A 19,763-nucleotide genomic window follows, 5' to 3' on the forward strand; every position below is an offset into this window, starting at 1 on the left:
ACCTGTGTTAGCTCCTTCAGGGTTAACCAGCTTTCTTTCAGCTGCTCTTCAAACTTTGATCAATATAAGTCGGCTCAGTTCACTCACTAGACCTGCAGAGTGGCTGGTTAGTTATAATCAGTAACACAGTGAGTCACCAGTACAACACCAACACAATGAATGGAATTACAACACTGAACGCACAAAATTAGCTGTCCACAGATTTACAGAGAAAACTTTCACAGTCACAGTCTGGTGTGGAATCAGTTCTTGGATTAAATCCTCTGTGTGTCGCAGTAACAGAGTTTATGGTGGAGTCGTGTCACAGTTCAGAAGTGTGAGTCAGTTTCCTGATCTCTGGAATATGAGTTGATCCATCAGGAACAGAACCGTCAAGATTCAACAGTCTCAGATTTCAGTTCTGAGATCTGCTCTCGGCTAATTAACCTGATCTGTTTTGCAACACAAACACTGGAGTCTTATTCCAGCATTCCTAACAGCTCAGCTGGAAATCACATCCAAACTGCTCCCTGCAATGTCAGCAGTAGAGTTGACCAGAGGTGGGACCAAGTCATTGTTTTGCAAGTCTCAAGTAAGTCTCAAGTCTTTATCCTCAAGTCAGAAGTCAAGTCTCAAGTAATGTCAGGCAAGTCAGAGTCGAGTCTCAAGTCACTGGTGTAAAAGTCCGAGTCAAGTCACAAGTCTGAAATTTTGAATTTCAAGTCCTTTTGAGTCTTTAAAAAAAAAAACGAAAAAAGAATGTTGCAGTTATATGTTAAATGTAAATATTAGACCATGTAATTTTTAAATCTGTGTTTTTCTCAACACATGACAAAATAGTGAACTTAGAAAATATACACAAATTGTGAAATTGCACCTCTTTAAAATGCAGCTCAATTAAACCTAGCTCCAAGAATAATTTTCACCGACAGTTCTGAGATAAGCTGCATGTTATTCTTGGATGCGGTTGTAGGACCGGCTTTAAAATCGCATGACAAAAATATCATACATATTAAAAAAAACTGTATCACCAACTTAGCCTGGACAACATTTGCTAGTTAGATGAAGTCAGCTATCTCATCGTAGCATATTTATATGCATATTTATAATCATACGGTTCTTGGAGTGAGTGCATACACTCATGAAGTTTAGTAACTTCAGGTCACTGCAACAAGCCCACGTACAGTTTACCGACGGATGGGTACAGGACCTTGAAATGCACCGTGTAGAACGAAAGACCATCGTACGTATCATAAGTTTACCAGTCTCACAAATCGTCGTCATAAATACACATTCGTTAACCGTTTATTAATAGGACCTTTGAGCTCAACGGTAATTAATTAGTAGTGGAAATAATTTCTGGTAGCATTACAGAAATGTAGCAGTGACAATAATACTGTATGCTGTAATCGTACTGGGCAATTAGTGATACAAAACAACTGTTTTATCCTGTGAATAAAAGTATATGTTTTTGTCAATGTACCATAATAACAGAAGCGAAACGCAATATTGTGTCAGGACAATTTACTATTTATGCACAATAAATAAAGGAGCATAGCGCGACAATTTCTGTTCAGCGCCAGACTTGCTTGTAACCTATATCACCAATTATGTTAAGAAAATGACGCATTAACTACAACAGCAGACTGACCTTCGTGTAAATGCTTGAGCAGACTAACCTGTGAGCTGGAGTGTTCTAGGACGTTATATTTGATCTTTGAATGGCTGCAATCCAGGCCACCCGTCGCCTCTTTGTTACTTCGGAAACATGGCTCGAACAATTTCTCTTCAACGACGTAATCCGATAACAACCGATCTCTTTACCCGTCGGCTTCCCGTGGCTGTCATGCGACCGGCTATTGCAGTTAATAATACAACGGCTTCTTGCCATTTTTGTGTTTCTTTTTATCGCTGTGTGACTGATTTCAATTGAAAGCCTGCGTGCGCTAGTACCTCTTGCCACGAGTTCCCAGAATCCTTTGTGGTTCTACCCCTGAATGACGTCACATTTTCAATCTCTATATAATATGCATGTTAAATTTTATATTTGGGGTGAAATATCAAGTCTTTTCAAGTAAACCGGTTCAAGTCCAATTCAAGTCCCAGGTCATTGGTGTAAAAGTCCAAGTCAAGTCACAAGTCTTAGAACATTTTTTCAAGTCAAGTCTAAAGTCATAAAATTAATGACTCGAGTCTGACTCGAGTCCAAGTCATGTGACTCGAGTCCACACCTCTGGAGTTGACTGTGCGTATTAGTGTGGTCTAAAGACATCTGTGCGACAGGAAATGTCAGCTTCCACAGCAAAAGAATATAAAACAACCTTACTAGGTCTCATCTTAGCTATCAGAGGCTTCAACATCAGATTGAGTGAAGAACACAAGGACATAACGTGCTAACTGACACCAAAGAAAACTAACTGTTACTCACCAAATTCCAATACACCAAAAACAAAAGTAAAGAACAACACCAATGAAATGATAACTGCTCACACTCATTTAGGAACAATTCTCACATGTTCAAAATACAATCAGATCATATTAACCTGGGTTACTTCCTCATTATTGATCAATAAACTCAGTCATGCTTCAAATTAATTATTTGAAATGTGCATGTATGTAATAAATGAAAATACACAAAAGTAAACAAAAAAATTCACTGTTTTGATCAAAAGAGTATTACAGAATATTTTGTGTGACACACTTTGTTTTATCTCAACTATGGTTTTGTGATATTTGATCATTTACATGTTTCCATCTTTAAATTGTTCTGATTCAGTCATTTTTACTTTTATGTTCTTGTTCTAAACTGAACTGCAGCCAAACCAAAGGCTGAACTGAGAGCTGATAGGACAGCTGTTCCAGTAGGGGGCAGTGTGACCCTGACCTGCTCTGTGAACCCACCATCATCATCACCATCATCATCATCTGGATGGAAATACTACTGGTACAGAGATGGGAAATCTTATCAACCTGTGACAAATGGACAAATCAGTGTCTCAGAGGGAGGACGCTACAGCTGCAGAGGAGGAAGAGGAGAACCAGTTTACTACACAGAGGACAGTCAGCCAGTCAGGATTGACACAACTGGTGAGTTTAAACTTTAAATTTCCCCAAAAAGCACTACATCTGATGGTAACTGAACCTTTTTTCTTTCATGTGTTTTTATTGTACTTTCTTGAACATTAACAGTCTCAAACAGGCCTGTTGTGACTCTGCATCCAAACTGGTCTGAGATATACAGAGGAGAGACGATCACTGTCAGATGTGAGATCCATGGAGGAGACACTGAGTGGGATTATGAGTGGAAAACAAACAGCATCATAAAACCTCCAAATCAAAATGAATACAGGATTATTTCTGCTTCATCATTGATCAGTGGAAACTATCGCTGTAAGGGCAGAATGAAAAGTTCACAGCATGAAACAACAGAGTGGAGTGATTCAGTCACACTGACAGTTTCTGACAGTAAGTCATGTTTGCTTTAAGCTGTTTGAACACTTTGTAAAATGTGTTTCTGTTCATATAGACTGAGATTATTATTCTTTGTATAAACTGAGCTCACTGTTCAGAGACTGTACTACATGTTCACTGAGAGAAAATCTTTGTTGAACAGATGAACCCCGTCCTGTCCTCACTGTGTCTCCATCATGGCTGAGTCCTGGAGCCTCAGTAACTCTGAACTGTGAGGTTGAACATCCGTCTGCAGGATGGAGCTTCTACTGGTATAAAGCTGTTCCTGATCTGAAAACATTCAACTATAAATCCTCCAGTTATGAGCTGCTACCTGATGGCAGTGGGACTGCACAGGACTCCTACATCATTCATGGACAGACACACACAGCAGGATATGTGTGCAGAGCTGGAAGAGGAGACCCAGAGTATCACACTGATCACAGTCAACCAAAGTTTGTCTGGTCTGCAGGTCAGTTTGTTTCTCTCTGTCCTTTCAATGAGCTCATGTTAGGTCATCATTTTTATTCACCAGGATTTAGACCATTAAAATCTCATCTCCATGACAACCATTTATCTCCGTTTATATCAAAACTCCCCAAAAGAACAAATGAACTGAATGTTTTCCTTTCTCTCTGTGATCAAACCAAACTGAATTTATTTTCCTTTTCTTATTTTTCAGTTTTATTTAATGTGATAACATGAAAAACAAAAGACATCTATGAGATTTTAAACGTTTTCTATTTGAATACTTTTACTTTTATACTTAAACTCATGTTTCTGTTTGCACTGATTATTTTTACTTAGTGCACAGACAGGATTTACACAGTTAAGACTCTTTGTTTAGTGCTCAGGTAGGTGTTCAGATAAAAAAGTCAAATATAATTAATAAAGAAACAAAGATGTCAGCAGGCAGGTTAACAGCTCTGACAAATACAAGACAAACACTGACTACAGATGGACGCTAGAAGAAGACGTCACAAATAACAGCTGCTGTTATTGTTCATTTAAAATATACTTCAAAGGCTTTTAGTTTTGGTCCTGCTGCTGCAAAATATCTCACTGTAGAAGGAATCTGTGAAACAGACAATATCACAGAATTATGACAGAAACATTACAGCAAATGACTGAAGTGTGTTCAGAGTGATCTGTATCAGGTGGATGATGCTGAGAGTGATGACTCAAAGCTCATGATGTCACATGACGTGTACCAAGCTCTACATGAGCTGCCAGCAGATAAAGCATGTGGGTTAGATCATCTTAAACATGTCAGTATTCGGCTCCTTTGTTTTCCACTGATTTGACTGTCTGTGTGATTCAGGGCTTGTTGTCAGACTCAGTGTTGTCTCACCAAACAAACACTTTATCATATTGAACTATTAAATTTGATTTTCAAAACAAAAGCTTCAAACAAACAAATATTTCCACTGTGATCTTTTGAATCCTAACATCTGTGAGCTTTGTCTCTTCACTGCATGTTGTTTCCAGATGTTCATTCAGCAGCGTCTCTCACAGTGAGTCCTGACAGAGTGCAACACTTCACCTCTGACTCTGTCTCACTGACCTGTGAGGGAAACTTCACTGAGTGGAGAGTGAGGAAGTTCTCTGAGGACGGCCGACTCTCTGACTGTAGGAGAATGACTGGATCCACATGTAACATCCACACATCAAAGTCAGATACTGGAGTGTACTGGTGTGAGTCTGGATCAGGAGAGTTCAGCAGTGCAGTCAACATCACTGTACAGAGTATGTTATTATACATTTACTTCTTGGATCTGAATGATTTAGACGTCACATGAACATTTGTCTCAGCTTTGCTCTATGTGAAGTAATTCTATGTGGCAACACAAACAAAACTGAGAATTTCAGACAATTTCAGGCAACAAAGCATCAAAATATTCTTGGTTGTTGGTCTAATTTCTCTTCATCCTTTCATAATCCAGTTTGTCATAATTTGCCAACAGTATTTTTTTTTCTCTGTCAGAATAAAACTCAACAAAGCTCAACATCTCTGTCGTCACATTAGATGAACCTTTAATATCTCAATAGAGAGAAATTTAGGAAACACATCATGCAAAATAACACAAACATACAAACATTTACAATTTCACCTTCAACCATTCAATAATGTCACCGTCAATAATTTGACTCCTGCAGGGAACATCCCAACTATATTTCCAGTCCTCATAATCACTCAGAAAACCAGGTCTGCATGTAGATCATGAGACACGACTCACAGCTTTTTCTCAAAGGTTTGCACCAGCTGGTCTGACTGAAACAACATGTTTATTTTATTTTCACAGATGATGGTAATGTTCCTATCCTGGTGAGTCCTGTTCATCCTGTGACTGAGGGAGCTTCTGTTAATCTGAGCTGCAGGTTGAAAACACAAAAAATACTTTCCAATGTGTTTTTCTATCACAATGACAAACTTATTCAAAATGATCCCCGAGGGGAGCTGAAGATCTCTGCAGTGTCAAAGTCTGATGAAGGTTTCTACAAGTGTCAGTACTCAGGAAGAGAGTCAGCACAGAGCTGGATGTCAGTTAAAGGTGAGCAGGATCAAAACAGTGTGTCTTTCTGTAAATGAGTTTCATGACTGAGAAATAACATCATATTATCTCTTTTAATGTTTAAATCCACCTGGATCTATTTAGTCAGAACTTTATAAAACTATTATGTAATATCTCTATATTGTCAGGTTTAATATTGTTGTGGTTCAGGACTCATGTGTGGGACTCAGGTGAAAACAGCAGAGGAAGTAATGAGTGAAAGTTTCTTTATTCACACAAAGGATAAATAATTTAACACAACAGATTGTGAGCTTTGACTCAGTCAACAAGAACAAAACATAAATGAACCTAAACTTAAGGAGTGAGTCCTACAAAAACATCTTAACTGAGGTGAGAGAGACAGGCCAGAGGAGCGGACATAACAGTGTGAGGGCGGCAGATCTGTGGGAGAGGAGAGAGCAGTTAGGGCAGGAAATCTGAGGGAATGTGACAAGACAGAGAGTGTTCATAAAGTGGCTGCAACAATGCCTTACTTGGAGTCCAGACTAGCTGGGTTTAGTGGATGAAGGCAGAGGTCTGTGGAAACTGCTGAACGATGGGCAGGCAGGCAAGTGAGGAAGAGGCTCCGAGGGGGGCAGCAGTGGTGGTGAATAGGGGGGTAATGATCCAAGGCGGCAGGCGTCTGACTGGAGGTGAATGATGGCATGAAAACGAATCTTGAAGCAGGAAGAAACTGAAACAAGGGGAAAATAAAAATAGAAATCCTTTAACATAGAAACTGATTCTTATAAAGGTGCTGTTTATTGTCAACATATAGAAAATACTGTATAAAGATTTAAAATATCATGTTACGTTTGACCTCTGACCTCACTTTTACATTTCACATCTGCCCTTGTTGTCATGTTGAAAAAATCTGCCTTTGAACTTATTTTACTGAACTACAAACTTCTCACAGTACAAACAAAACAAAATAAATACACTGAAAATACAATATTGTTTCCTTAAAAGTAAATGCTGTCAACAGAGTGAGCTGCCGTAGCAGAGATTTGTGCTCTCAGAGTTCTTCTTTTACACTTTATTAATAATTAATTATTGTTTGTTGTCACAGTAACTGTGTCAGGAGCTGACAGCTCTTCATCTCCTGTGTGGTTGATGGTTGGACTGGTTTGTGGAGTCTCTCTCATTATTATTCTCCTGCTCTTGTTGTATCGCTGCAGACAGTCCAAGTGTAAGAGCCTCTTCCTTTCATGCTGTATTAGAGAGTTTATTTACTACATGCACTTTAATTATTCACACATATACATGTATTCTGATCTCATGACACAAAATATCAGTGGAACAATTTATACATGACAAACATGTGTAATAACATTTGTCTCTTTCACAGATTCCTGCTTCACCAGGTTGGTAAAATACTTTTTATTATTATTTTAAACAAACATCAGTTACTTTTGAGTTTATTGTGTTTATTTCCTGTTTCAGGTCGATCCAGTCTGAGAGTCACAGTCCGGGCTCCTCCACAAATCATGGAGTCAACCAGAATGAAACTCATGAGTACGACTCTCTTCAACATGGTCAGTATTTAAACCATTTAAATAATATTATCATTATTAATATTGACTTTTATATCGGTCCTCATTAACAGTAACAGTTTTTAGATTAACTTTGTGTTCAGCAGCTTTTAAGAGAATATTTGTCAAAATCCAGTTGGACAAACATCCAAACAGTAAACTGACACATTAAATGAGAAACAAAAATAATTTTACAAACTTGATTGTGTCTTTAACTCGACTGAAAAAATCCATAATGTTATTGTTTCATATCAGAACAGCACAAACAGTAACAACATTATGGTTTTATTGTCTGAAAACATCTTACAGTCCTGGTTTTGACTTAAACAGAATTTTTTAAACTCTGCTTTAGGTTTTTATTAAAATGATTAATGTGACCCTGGTTCATCTTTTTTTAGGTACTAATAACCTCTATGAATCTGTTAGCCAAGTGGAAGACAACAGAAATGGTGCAGTATATGTGCTGAAAAGCACAGAACAGTTACAGATGAAACTTGTTTTTGATTTAATGAAACTAATTCCATATGACATGTTTACAATCCTGTAACTAAAATATGAACATTTCAGGATCAGATGAACATCAAGATGTCACATACTCTCTTATTGAACTTAAAAACGTTGAAAAGAAGAGTAAGTACATAAAACATGTGCAATTAAATGTAAATGTAATGTAAAATAAAATAAATAAATATTTTAAAAAATCTAACAGTTAATTATTTTCTCATGATAAATATTCTGATCATCTTCACAGGGAAGCATCATGAACCAGAGCAGAGTGCTGTTTACTCTGAGGTGAAGACGGGAGCTGCAGGTACAGACACAACAGTCTCATTCAGTGTTTGTACTGAAATGTGTCATTTCATTATGTTGCAGCTAATTATAGGTCAACATGGAGTTTAGTTATTCACTTATCAAGCTTACCTACTACACACTACCACTATACATCAGCAGAGTTAATCTGCAGTCATTTAGGTTTTGGTGGGTTAGTCATTAAGTCAGGTGTATTTGTTTAACATGATATTGTGTTGTTGTGTTGTTGTCGTTGTTTAAAGCACTCAAACACAGACACACTGGAGAAGGTGAACAGATTTATTGATGTGATTCAGAAACACAGCAGGTCAGAATGTTTGCAAAGAACGAAGAAAACTCAAAACAAACTTCTTCCACAGTTTGCGTTCAGTCTCTTCATCAGATCACAGGTTAATCTCTAATCTAAGGCCTTTGATCAAAGTCTTTAATCTGGGAGGCAAAAAAAGTCCCCTTTCAGCTGGATTTACTGAATCACAGCATCCAGAGCTTCTGAACCAGACCAACGATCACAAAACCAAACACCATCAAATAAAACGCATAATCTGAGTGTGCTCGATCACTGGAGGCACAGCAGAGAACTGTTTAAGCTGGTTTTTTGATACAGGAAAGTATCAGATGTGCCGATAGCATGGAAAGTGTGTGTGAAATAGATGTAGGGCATATAAATATGAGTAAGGGATGAAAGAAGGGAGAGATGCAGACGGGCAGATGAGTATAAATGGAGCTGTTTGGGAAGGTTCGAGGTTCTTTTTGTAGTTTGCTAAAGATGAGTAACATCGTAAGCAAACACTGTGGAGTTCACAGTCAAAAGTTTCAGTTGAACAATCACTGTGGACTTATGAAGTGAAATTATCATTTTTTGTCTCACAAAAGAGTTGGAAGACTTTGTACTGTGTTACTGCTTCCTCATTTGGACTTTCATGCACAGGATGGAGAGGAGTGCAGCACTGATTACCCCTCTCCTCACCTCAACACTATATCTGAAATCAGCAATAGCACTGAGTAGATTAGTTACATTTGGATAAAATTCAGGTGAATGAATCAAGTGATTATTACTAGTTGATTAAGATTTTTGTTTTGCCCCTGCTAATTTGCTTAAATAAAATATCCTGTGTTCAAAAGTCTAAATTGTTAACTTTTTTTGTAACAGTAAAAGAAACCTTGTGACGTATCACATCTTGTCAATGGTTCTTACATGCTGCTCTTAGCACTTAAAATAGTCTGTTCTTTACTTGGCAGCTTAAGTAATAATCTAATGGCTGTGGCTGACAAATCAGACTTGATCTGCAGAGTTTAAATCCACATGTGTCCAACAGCTCTGTGTCATAAACCTGCTGATCAAATGTATCCTGAGCTCTGACTTCTCTTTTAGAGGACAGTCTGATGTATGCTGAGGTCAAACGCCCCAAAAAAGGAAAAGCCAAGAAGAAAGCAGGTAAACAAAGTCTGCCATCACCTCCAGTGAATGTTGTTCAACATGTTTATCTGGTCTTAAAATCTTCTTTCCACTCACATGAAAATCAAGTCCTGCAGCTGATGCAGCAGTTTATTCTGAAGTCACGTTAGGAAGCTTTCCTGGTAATTATGCTTCTGTGCAGGATGAGTTATTCTTCAAGTTATTAAATGTCTAACATCCTGAAACTTGGACATTTCTGTTCTTTGTGTGTTTGTCTTGCAGGTCAGTGAGGAGAGCTGCAGCAGCAAAAAGGAGCATTTTATGAATCCACTGTTGCTCCTCTGCTGCCCAAATATCAGACGTGCTCACTTTTTAGTGTTTATGAAGATGATATTGAATAATAATATGATATAGACTTGGTACTATCTTTTAGCATAAAGCACACAGAGGTGTGTCCTGTTTCAGATCCATGCTCTTTATATTCAGCTGATATTTTTTTATTCATTTTTAAGCTTTGATATACAATTTTGAATGTATCCTGTTCCAATAGCAAGTGAGAAAAAAGTTTTAAGTCTGTGTTTTTTATTACCTGAAAGCAACAACTTAAAGTCAGCAGAGTCACATTAGTGCTGGTATGAACACCAACAAATACGTTTACTGTCTGAGTTTAAAGATCTGCATCATGCAAAAATGAATTATTTGTGAAAAAGCTGAGCTTGATTCATTTGATGTCAGATACTGTGAATTTTATTTTTTATTTAATTTTAATTTAATGTTGTTTGCTGTTCTCACTTTTTCTGGATTTAACATTTTACTTTTTTTTAAGGTTATATATTTTAAATGTAGAGCGCTGCGATCAGCTCTGTTGTTTTAAACATATATGAATAAACTTAACCTTGACTTCACTTTCTCTTATATTTTTATCAGAGTAAAGATTTAAGATTGTTTGTGCTTGATTAGATTTTCTGGTTTGGAAGTGGACCACAGAACTCTTCATGATTGGCTGCTTTAAAGTTTTTATTGAAGCTATATTGTGATGTTACGTTTTATTTTTTCAATAAGGTGCTCTCCATTTAGAAGTACTCGTACACATTATTACTATTTCTTATTATTGAAGAAAGAATAAAGGCCTGGTCATCAAAACAAGTTGGTTAGGTCCCAGCAGACATTTGTGTCCAGAGCTCTGTGAGTTGATGATGCAGCCTTGAGTTTTAAAGATGTTGAGGCATCACTGGCTGCCTTTACATTTGTGCTCGTCCCACATGTGGCTTTCTAGAAGAACAAAACACAGCTGGGTCCAAAAATATCATCAATACAAACTGTGAGGTGCAGCTCTGCTTTCTTTGTCTGTTTGTTTTTAAAATATTATTACTCCTCAATCCAGAAGCAGTGTACACCTGGACAAGTCTCAGTTGTGCCATATGACTATCAGACAGAGACACACAAGCATTCAGGCTCACATTCACACCTACGACCACTTTAGAATTACCAGTTAATCTAACATGCAGGTCCCTGGGCTGTGGGAGGCAGCTGGAGTTCCCAGAGAGGGGCCACGCAGACCTGGGGAAAACCCAGTCAGGACCTTCTTGCTGTGAGGAGACAGTGCCAACCAGCACACTGCTGCCACCTGCTGTTATAATATAATTATCAAGTCTAGTTGGTTGATTTCTTATTTTAGCAGATCTGTAGTTTGCAGTCAAAGCTTCATAATTGCTTCTTTTATGTGACCTCATTGTTATGTTGCTCTTTAGGCTGATGTCTTAATTTAATCTGTGATCTTTATTGTTTACAGCCATTGTGCTTTTTCACTGCTATACTGGCCCTTTGTTAACTGAGTCCATTTAAAATAATGAGAATAAAACACAGATCAAAATGATGATTGTGGGCTAAAAAGAAAGGAGCCAGTTAAAGTGGTTCATCTGACCAGGACCAGGTGTCTCCTACTATAACCTTCATTCACTGCACATTTCCACAGCCTATTTCATTCTAAACACTTGCATGTTTTCCAGACATGTTTCTCCTGGTTATCAGGAAATCACAATATTCAAAGAGTCAGCAGCACATTCAGATCAGATGTCTTTTCTAATCACCTGCATGTCTGGACTTTGGGATGAGCTTGGATGGAGAAAACACTGAAAACATGAACATAACTTTTATGAGCTGATCATTCAACAGCTTAATTATAATGAATCTGCTGATCTGCTTTGACAGGACTGTGATCAATAAGTCGATGTTATAAGTCGAGACGAGTCAAAATGTTTCCAAATGAAAGAAGAATTATAAAAAAGACTTTCGGAGCAGTTTAGCATGTGAGCAGTGTTACAACCCAGAAGACTGCACACTTATGTTTGTGGACGGAGATGATGAGTCCTCAGTTTACTGGCATCATTGAACCATCTGGGGTGTAGTGGGCTACAGATGCTGAGGACACTGTCAGAGTAATATTTGATATCCCTTTATTTAAAGTAGCCAGTGAAACACCACAGTACAGGAGTTTTACTTTGTTGTTGTTTTGTAGTACTTCATAATACACTATATAGTTGTTGGTGTTATTTCCCACCATTTACTGTGTAACTTGGTGAATTTATGGAGATACTGTATTTAACTGTAGTGAAACCCTAAACTCAGAGATCCTGGTCTAACTCCAAAGATCTCCTCTGGAACCACAGCTGCTGACCAAACTTACAGATTTATACTTTTATTTTTTTACTTGTTTAAGGAAATACTGCACACTGCTGCTACAGGACCAAAACGCTGCATCACAATGGAGGCTGCTGGTATTTGCCTAACATGATAGCTCATGTACCCCAAGCTCACTGTAACTGCATCATGTCTGAATGTCAACAATACAGCAGTGCCCGACTCTTTAAACCTACAATCTTGACCTCAGCTGCTTCTACATCTTTAAACACAGCACTTTCAGACTCTCAGGGCTCATATCAGTCCGTTTTTACCCTGACTGGGAACAAATCACTGTCAGTGCCTTTACTCTCTGCACCTCAGACTTATAGAAATCAAGAATATTCCCATTCAGTAGCATTTTCATATTCAACACATTTCTCATCTCATCTTTATGCTGTTTGTGCATCTTGAGCCTCTTCACACACATCTTTAAATGCAACAAGAAATTTAAATCCACTGACTCAAATTTAGACACTATTTCATGAACACCAACACTCTCACTCCCGCCCTCAGACCCATCCCTCTCTGTGGTTTGGCTCTTTTGACCCTACTTTTCTTCTTCAGTTTGATTCCCCGCTGTGCCATAATTAGCCTGTAAGGTGGTCCAAAGGAACATAATCCAAGATCATAAAACACAAAATGCTTAGTTTGTTCTTATATCCATGTAATCAATCATTTTGTATAAAAGTAATTAAAAGTCAGTCATCTCTCCTTCCTCCAACTTTCTCATCTGCCATTCCCATTAAGTCAGGGCAGGTGGAGCTTATTGACTTGGTAGCTGTCTTGATGGGGCATTCCAGCTGAAACTTCCGACTTCAACATGAACACATCATTGTTCTTTAAGCCGAGTTTCCATTACAACAAACAGAAAGGCGCTGTTTTACTCCTTCGGGAACCTGACAATATCTGGAGCTCATCAAATTTGTTGTGGAGTGATAACACAGGCGAAGATAAATGTGGAAAGAGGTATCTGTTGGTGGTCCTGTCTCATGACGACCGACAGTTTAGAGGTCCGATTCCCTAAAAGGATCCGATTGGATGATCTCTGCCGGAAGATTTGGAGACGAGTCCAAGGTTTCACCAAAAAAAGAGAAATTCGTGGCTATGAGTTTCGACATGTGGCCTAAAAGTATAAAAAGGGAAAGAAAGCCGTCACGCTGAGGTGAGTGACTATTACTTCTGTCTCTAAAACCACACTCACTGACTTTTACTGCGGCACAAACAAACATGTCTCTTAAAGAACCAGCAACAGTGCACAGAGATGCTCAACCTATCACAGCAAAATAACCTTTAACATTCGTTACACTATTATATACTGTAGAAATCAGACACCAGCCTAAATATTTCCGGTCTTTCTGATTCGCATTAATTGTAGCAGTTTGACAGATGCTTAAATGTTGTCCGTCGCAGATGTGACAGTGATCTGTGGTGTTTCAGAGCTGGATGAGTGTACTCTCATATCCTGGACCCTGATATTGTGGTGGCTTATCAGTGACTTTCACTTTCAAAACACACAATAAGAGGGAGAAATCACGGGTGGATGACTCAGAGATATGGGTGCAGTGTTAGTCCATTCTAATAATGATACATGGATTTTGTTGAAATTGAACAGAATTAAAGCTGATTTCAGGTTTCAGATGAAGAAGCAACTCTCGGCTCTTCACAGTGTCGTCACATGACTGTGTTAGTCTGTCAGACTTTCGTAAATACCTGCAGCCTCACAAAGCCCACAGGAAAAACACAAAAACAAGATTGATGTGTATTTATGCTCATGGCACAGGAACATGTTCTTCATTAACACACGGATTTGATGCTAAATAAAATTTGATGTTCTTCTACACATCACCCAGGTCAGCTGTCACAGGTAGTTTTCAGGTTTATGTGGTGGAACAGTTTATAATAATGCAGCTCCTCTCCTGTGGAAACATCATCGTGCTAATTTGGCCGACAGCTTTCAGTCACAAAACTGACTTTGGTGAACCTGGACACGAGCTGCTCATTTTACATTTACGTTACAGTTTAGGTTTCTTGCATGACATATGAAATGTTACTTTTTAAGTGATAGCACAATTTGAATGAAGTAAAATGTGAATATTTTATATTCTGTCTGGAGAAACAAAAACAAACAAACCAAAAGGCTTCAGTTGGTCCAACCAGCACCTCTGTGTGTGACACATGAGGTGACGCTGGTGAGGTTGTGAGTTAATTCAGTCATATTGTAGGGACACCACAGTATACTCTGACATATTATTCTTCACATAATTCAATGGTTTATTCTCTTCTATTTTGCATAGTAGTGTTGTTTTTAGGTTTGCTGCATTTATTCATTTCTGCCCTGTTTACTTTGCTGCTGTAACAAAGTGAATTTCCCATCTCTGGGAATAATAATAGTTTATCTTTTACAGGCGGCTTACTTTTTGTAGATTTGTACAGTATATACATTTCATTTATTTATTGAGGTTGACTGGAGGGCTGTAGTCAACATTTTTGCAATTTAAATATAGAAGTATGTTGAGACTAGTAGTTAAACATGTGCCATTTTATGACCAGTAGTCAATGTAGTAAATTAGCTTAACAGCTGTAGGCCATATATTATCCTTTAGTTCTAATGGTGTGCTATGTATGTAGTTTAGTCTCTATTATACTCTTGAATAAAAGAAACATAATCATTTGTAGTTCATTAGACAAAGTGTGCATTACTCTGTATCCTTGATCAGCTGTGAATGTCTGACACTGTTTTCTTGAGATGTTTTATTGCTGAATCATGTGAAGAAGGCTGTAAGAGGGAGACTAGGTGTCTGGGCAGAAGAGATAAAACCACATTCCTTACCCCCCTTCCTGCTTCACACAGAAAGACAGGGAGGCAAGGTCAGGAGCCAGGCTCGCTAAGAATTAGAAAAACATGTGAAGATGCAGCTTTTATGACAAAGAGGGGGGCTGTGACTAGCTATAAAAGTCTGTGAAAGTTGCTACCATTTTGAGACATGCTGTCGAACCTCTGCAAGCATCTCTCCCGTCCGGACGTTGTAATGCTCTGACTGTTGAATTGTATGGAAATAAATGATTGTTGATTGAGCATTTATACACCGAGTATTGTCCTTCCTTCAGCCCAAAGATTCAAAGAATTGGGAGATTTCAACAACTTGGTGCCGTGACCCGGATCTTTGGTGTGCTGAGGAAGTGCAAATTGGGCCTTTGGTGAGATCGTGGGGCGAGGCGAACGGAAGACCGGTCTAACAACAAAAAGGTAAGCACAGCCTGTTGTATACCAAATGTGCATATTGGGCTTTCCAAATTAATCTGTTCGCTGAGTCACATGTATTTTCACAGTAAATTTGTCGGTGTCTGGTTTTTGGCGCAAGATACTAACAACATAAGTTGAGGCTGAATTCCAGTGTGTTAAATAAACTGCTTCTACCGAGAAACTAATAAGACACTACGTTGAGCTAGTTGCAGTAAACTGCTTCTACCGAGAAACTAATAAGATACTACGTTGAGCTAGTTGCAGCCACTTTACCTTCCACATTTAATTTTGTCTAAGACTGGCTTCTGTAGCAATAATACATTAGAATTTCTTCTGAAGACGCGGCCATTAGTTCAGTACATTGAAGTCGAGGTTTGAAGTTTGTTTATGGTGTCGGTTACGTCCTGGCTCTTGCCGGCTATGAAATAGAAGTTGATTTAAGGAAAAGCAGATGCTGGCTTCACGGTGCGGTTGAACGCTGGCAACGCGAGAGCGAAACACGTCCGTAGGTTTGGTTTATGATACGGCCGTGTTCCGGTGATATGCGGCTGTGAAGTGCAGTAGTGGTGGGTGCTAGTTTTAGTACATTGAACAGAGGTTTGACGGTGGTTTGTGGCGTCAGTCGAGTTTTTTTTTTAAGGGCTGCGGTCATAAAACAAAGTAAAATTTTACTTGCCAAGAAGTACATAGAGCAAAACCTGGTTTATGATGTCTGGTATAACTTCGGGGATGCAAGCATCACTTTTATGATGCGACTTTGCCCCGTTGTGGCGGTCATAAGCGCAGAGAAAGGGGTATTTTGGTCTATGGTGCAGTGTGCTTTAAGAAAATCTAATAGTTGAGCTCAGAGGTTTCTGTGTAAAATTCCCGCTGAGGAAAAGTGTTGTGTGTGTGTGTGAAGGCGCGCTCTGAGTGAGAGTGTGTGCGAAGCTGCGAAGCGCGCTCTGGGTGCTGTCTTGTGTGTAAAGCGCGCTCTAGGTGTTGTTTTGAGTGTGAGTGAGGCGCGCTCTGAGTGTGTTTTATGTGTGAAGTGTGAAGCGTGAACACAGTGACAGTGACGGTTGATGTGTTTGATTAGGAGGACATTAGAGCAAAGACACATTTTAGGATCAAAGGTTGATGCCTAGTGTACCTGTGGAAATAATTTTGCCCTAGGAGTGGCGACCCTCCTGTTCGTGGACGCGCGGCCAGGACCGGCGGCGTCCGGGTGCCGAGGTGGTGACTTGGGGAGGTGAGGGCCCCCGCAAAGCTACGGAATAACACTGGGACCGCAGCGTAATCGCGGGTTCACATTTATTCCGGACTAGAACAAGACACATTTTGCGAACAAAGGTTGAGTCTAGATTAGTTAAGAAATAAAAAGGTTAAAATTCCTCGTTTCAGTGGTTAAAATTGTTGTGTGCCTGTCCCCTGACGAGTGTGAAATTAGAATAAAGAGGGAATTTGGAGCCACATAGAGATAGACGGGCATAATTGGGTGTATTACTCCGTGGTGTAAACATTTTAAAAAGTATTAAAAGTAAAAAAAAAGGAGAGAAAGGGTGAGAAGTGTGTGGTGGTGTGAATATGTCGGGTCTTAAATCTGACATAGAAAAAGGAGTGATGCAGGGTGAGTGGAAAACTGTTGATGAGCAGGTGAAGGAGTTGTTGCGGGCGCTGAGGGTCATGCGACCTGGCAGCGCGGGTGAGAAAAAATCAAAGGCTGCAGCTGTGGCAGCGAAAGTCAAAAAGTTGTGTGATAAGGAAGGAGTGAGAGGAGAAACAAGAGGTTCGTTGGCAAAATTGCTTCTGGGAATAGCACAGAAGCTCCAGGAGGAAGAGCAGGAGGTTAATACACAGTTAGAGGAGGCCTCTTTGTGGACAAGGCGGAGGATTAAAAAACAGTTGCAGGAGGTGCAGGAGGAGAAAGCCCGCGTAACGAGGTGGGCTGTGACATGCCAGGGGGTGGAGCACTGGATGAGGGAGAGAAGGGAGGAGCCTGAGAAGCTGATGCTGCCGGCTTCTCCGGTGAAGTCATCGCTCACTGGTTTTCCCCCTCCCTATCAGGCCCCCGCCCCCCTTTACCCTGTGCTGAGGGTGGAGCAGGGCTGTCTCTCTGGTGAAAATGGCCAAGTTTTAGAAGTGACAGGAGGTTATGTAGATTGTGATATATCTAAAGAGCCCAAACGACCCACTCCAGCCCCGAAGAGTGAAAGAATAAAGCAAAGCTCCACTTTTGTTAATGAGGAGGGAGCTTGTGGCGGAGTGCAGTCACCGCCCATGAAACAGTCTCCCCAGCAGGTAGAGACTGAAGAAGAGCGGGCTGTGCGGCTGCTTGAAACAGCTATAATAACTCTAGAGCAGCGTCATCAAATTTCTGATGATGAGGCAGGTAGTGGAGTAGTTGTTGCACCACAGGTTGAGAAAGGTGAGGTGTGCGGGCCTGATGGGGACTATCAATTGAATTGTTCAGGGAGGGGGCTGCCATGTACTGTGACCAGTTGGGTGGGAGGAGAGAGAGGAGAAAGAAAACAGCATAATGAGTGAAAAAGGTGAGTGGACAAGAAACACCCAGTGCATCATGGGAACCCTGCAGTAGCCTACACTAAAGGAGGATTCTGGGTCACGTGATCCAGCCTTAACTATAAGCTTTATCAAAAATGAAGGTTTTAAGCCTTTAAGTACCCCCACTGTATATAGTGTGGATGGGACTCATGGATTCATGGCTGACACACTCTTGCAATATTGTGTGGGAGTTGGGGACAGCGCCTTTGGATTGGCAGACTGGGGTGAGGGTTCTTCTCTTCAGGCAGGGAGACTGGAGAGTGTATTCCAACTTTAGAGGATCACAGCTCGCAGCCTGTCCTGGAAGATCTATGCCAGATTACTGGAGAGGAAGGTCCATCTGTTATTTGAGCATCAGATTCTGTAGGAACAATTTGGTTTTCTTCCTGGTTGTTACATGTTGTAAATGTATTTAAATGTTTATTTTTTCAACAAGGTTCAAATCCTCTGGCTTAAGAGTGACATAAAGGACATACTGTAACATCCACCTCCTTATGGTTAGCGTAACACAGAGTGCTAATTATATCTATATGTGATTTTGCTAATGGTTAATCATGTGTTACAGGTACTGAGTGGCAGCACCTGTAGACAGCTATAAGTGTCCTGCAACCAGGAAAAAAAGATCAGACAGGGAGACGTGGCATGTCGTTCCTGATTACTCTACCATGAGTGTCTTTATAGTTTAGTATCAAAAGTAGTGTAAAACAGTTTATTGTAGTTATAAAATATCAGGCCAGAACCAGTCGTGCAGGACGCAGGACTGCAAGTAATCGGCCGCTCAAGGTTAGCCCGGGAACCGCGAAGCAGACCACCAGGTAGCACAGCACACCTAGCTGCCAAGTAGGTCGCATTAGTCTATCACATGCAGGCAATGCCAGACAGAGAGTCAGCGCTACAGGCTGGTGAACTCTCACTCACCACAGCAAGGTCCGACTACTGATGAAGTGGGCAACACGCCAGGGGAGCACAGCCTACAGTAGCAGGTCACGCTAGGGATGAGACCTGTCCATGCACAGAGCCGAAGCCGCCCCCTGCTGTTGACAGACAGGGAGTGGGGCTGGCAGCCTAGCCTGCTGAAGTGGAGGGTTGAGCAAGGCGACGAGCGGGCCTGTTCTGGCCGGGACACAAAGGAAACACACCAGACAGGCTGGAGAGCTCGCACTCACTGGCCGAAGTGTCAGACAATGCGAGGTCTGACAAGTGTGTAAACCCGCGGATGTGGTTAGCATGCCAGAAAGCATGGGCAGTGAGTTAGGACAAGCTCGTGTGCACGCTCTCCAAAGGATCGCCAGCCAGAGAACACTGGAGAACACTCTTTCGCTGGATGAGGAATCAGACACAGCGAGGTACGACTGGAATGTAAGCTGGCGAACCACGGGCAATATGCCAGGGGAACACAGCCTGGAGCTGCAACAGCTGAGATGCCAGCTGCCTATTTTAGCCAGAGAGATCCTGGCTAAAATAGGCTGGATAATGCTCTCTCGCCGCAGCGAGGTCTGACTGGCGCGTAAGCCGGTGAAACGCGGGCAACACGCCAGGGGAACACAGCCTGGAGCTGCAGTGCAGCCAGGGAA

General features: G+C 40.4%; 1 pseudogene; it reads left to right on the forward strand.

The window, feature by feature from the left end:
• Positions 1-3,380: 3,380 nt before the first annotated feature.
• Positions 3,381-19,763, forward strand: part of LOC146674917 (obscurin-like) — a 170,103-nt pseudogene continuing 153,720 nt past the window's right edge.

Source organism: Rhamphochromis longiceps, linkage group LG3 (genome assembly GCF_057381845.1).
Source record: "Rhamphochromis longiceps isolate RC_006_pf linkage group LG3, R_longiceps_female_GT1.1, whole genome shotgun sequence".
NCBI lineage: Eukaryota > Metazoa > Chordata > Actinopteri > Cichliformes > Cichlidae > Rhamphochromis > Rhamphochromis longiceps.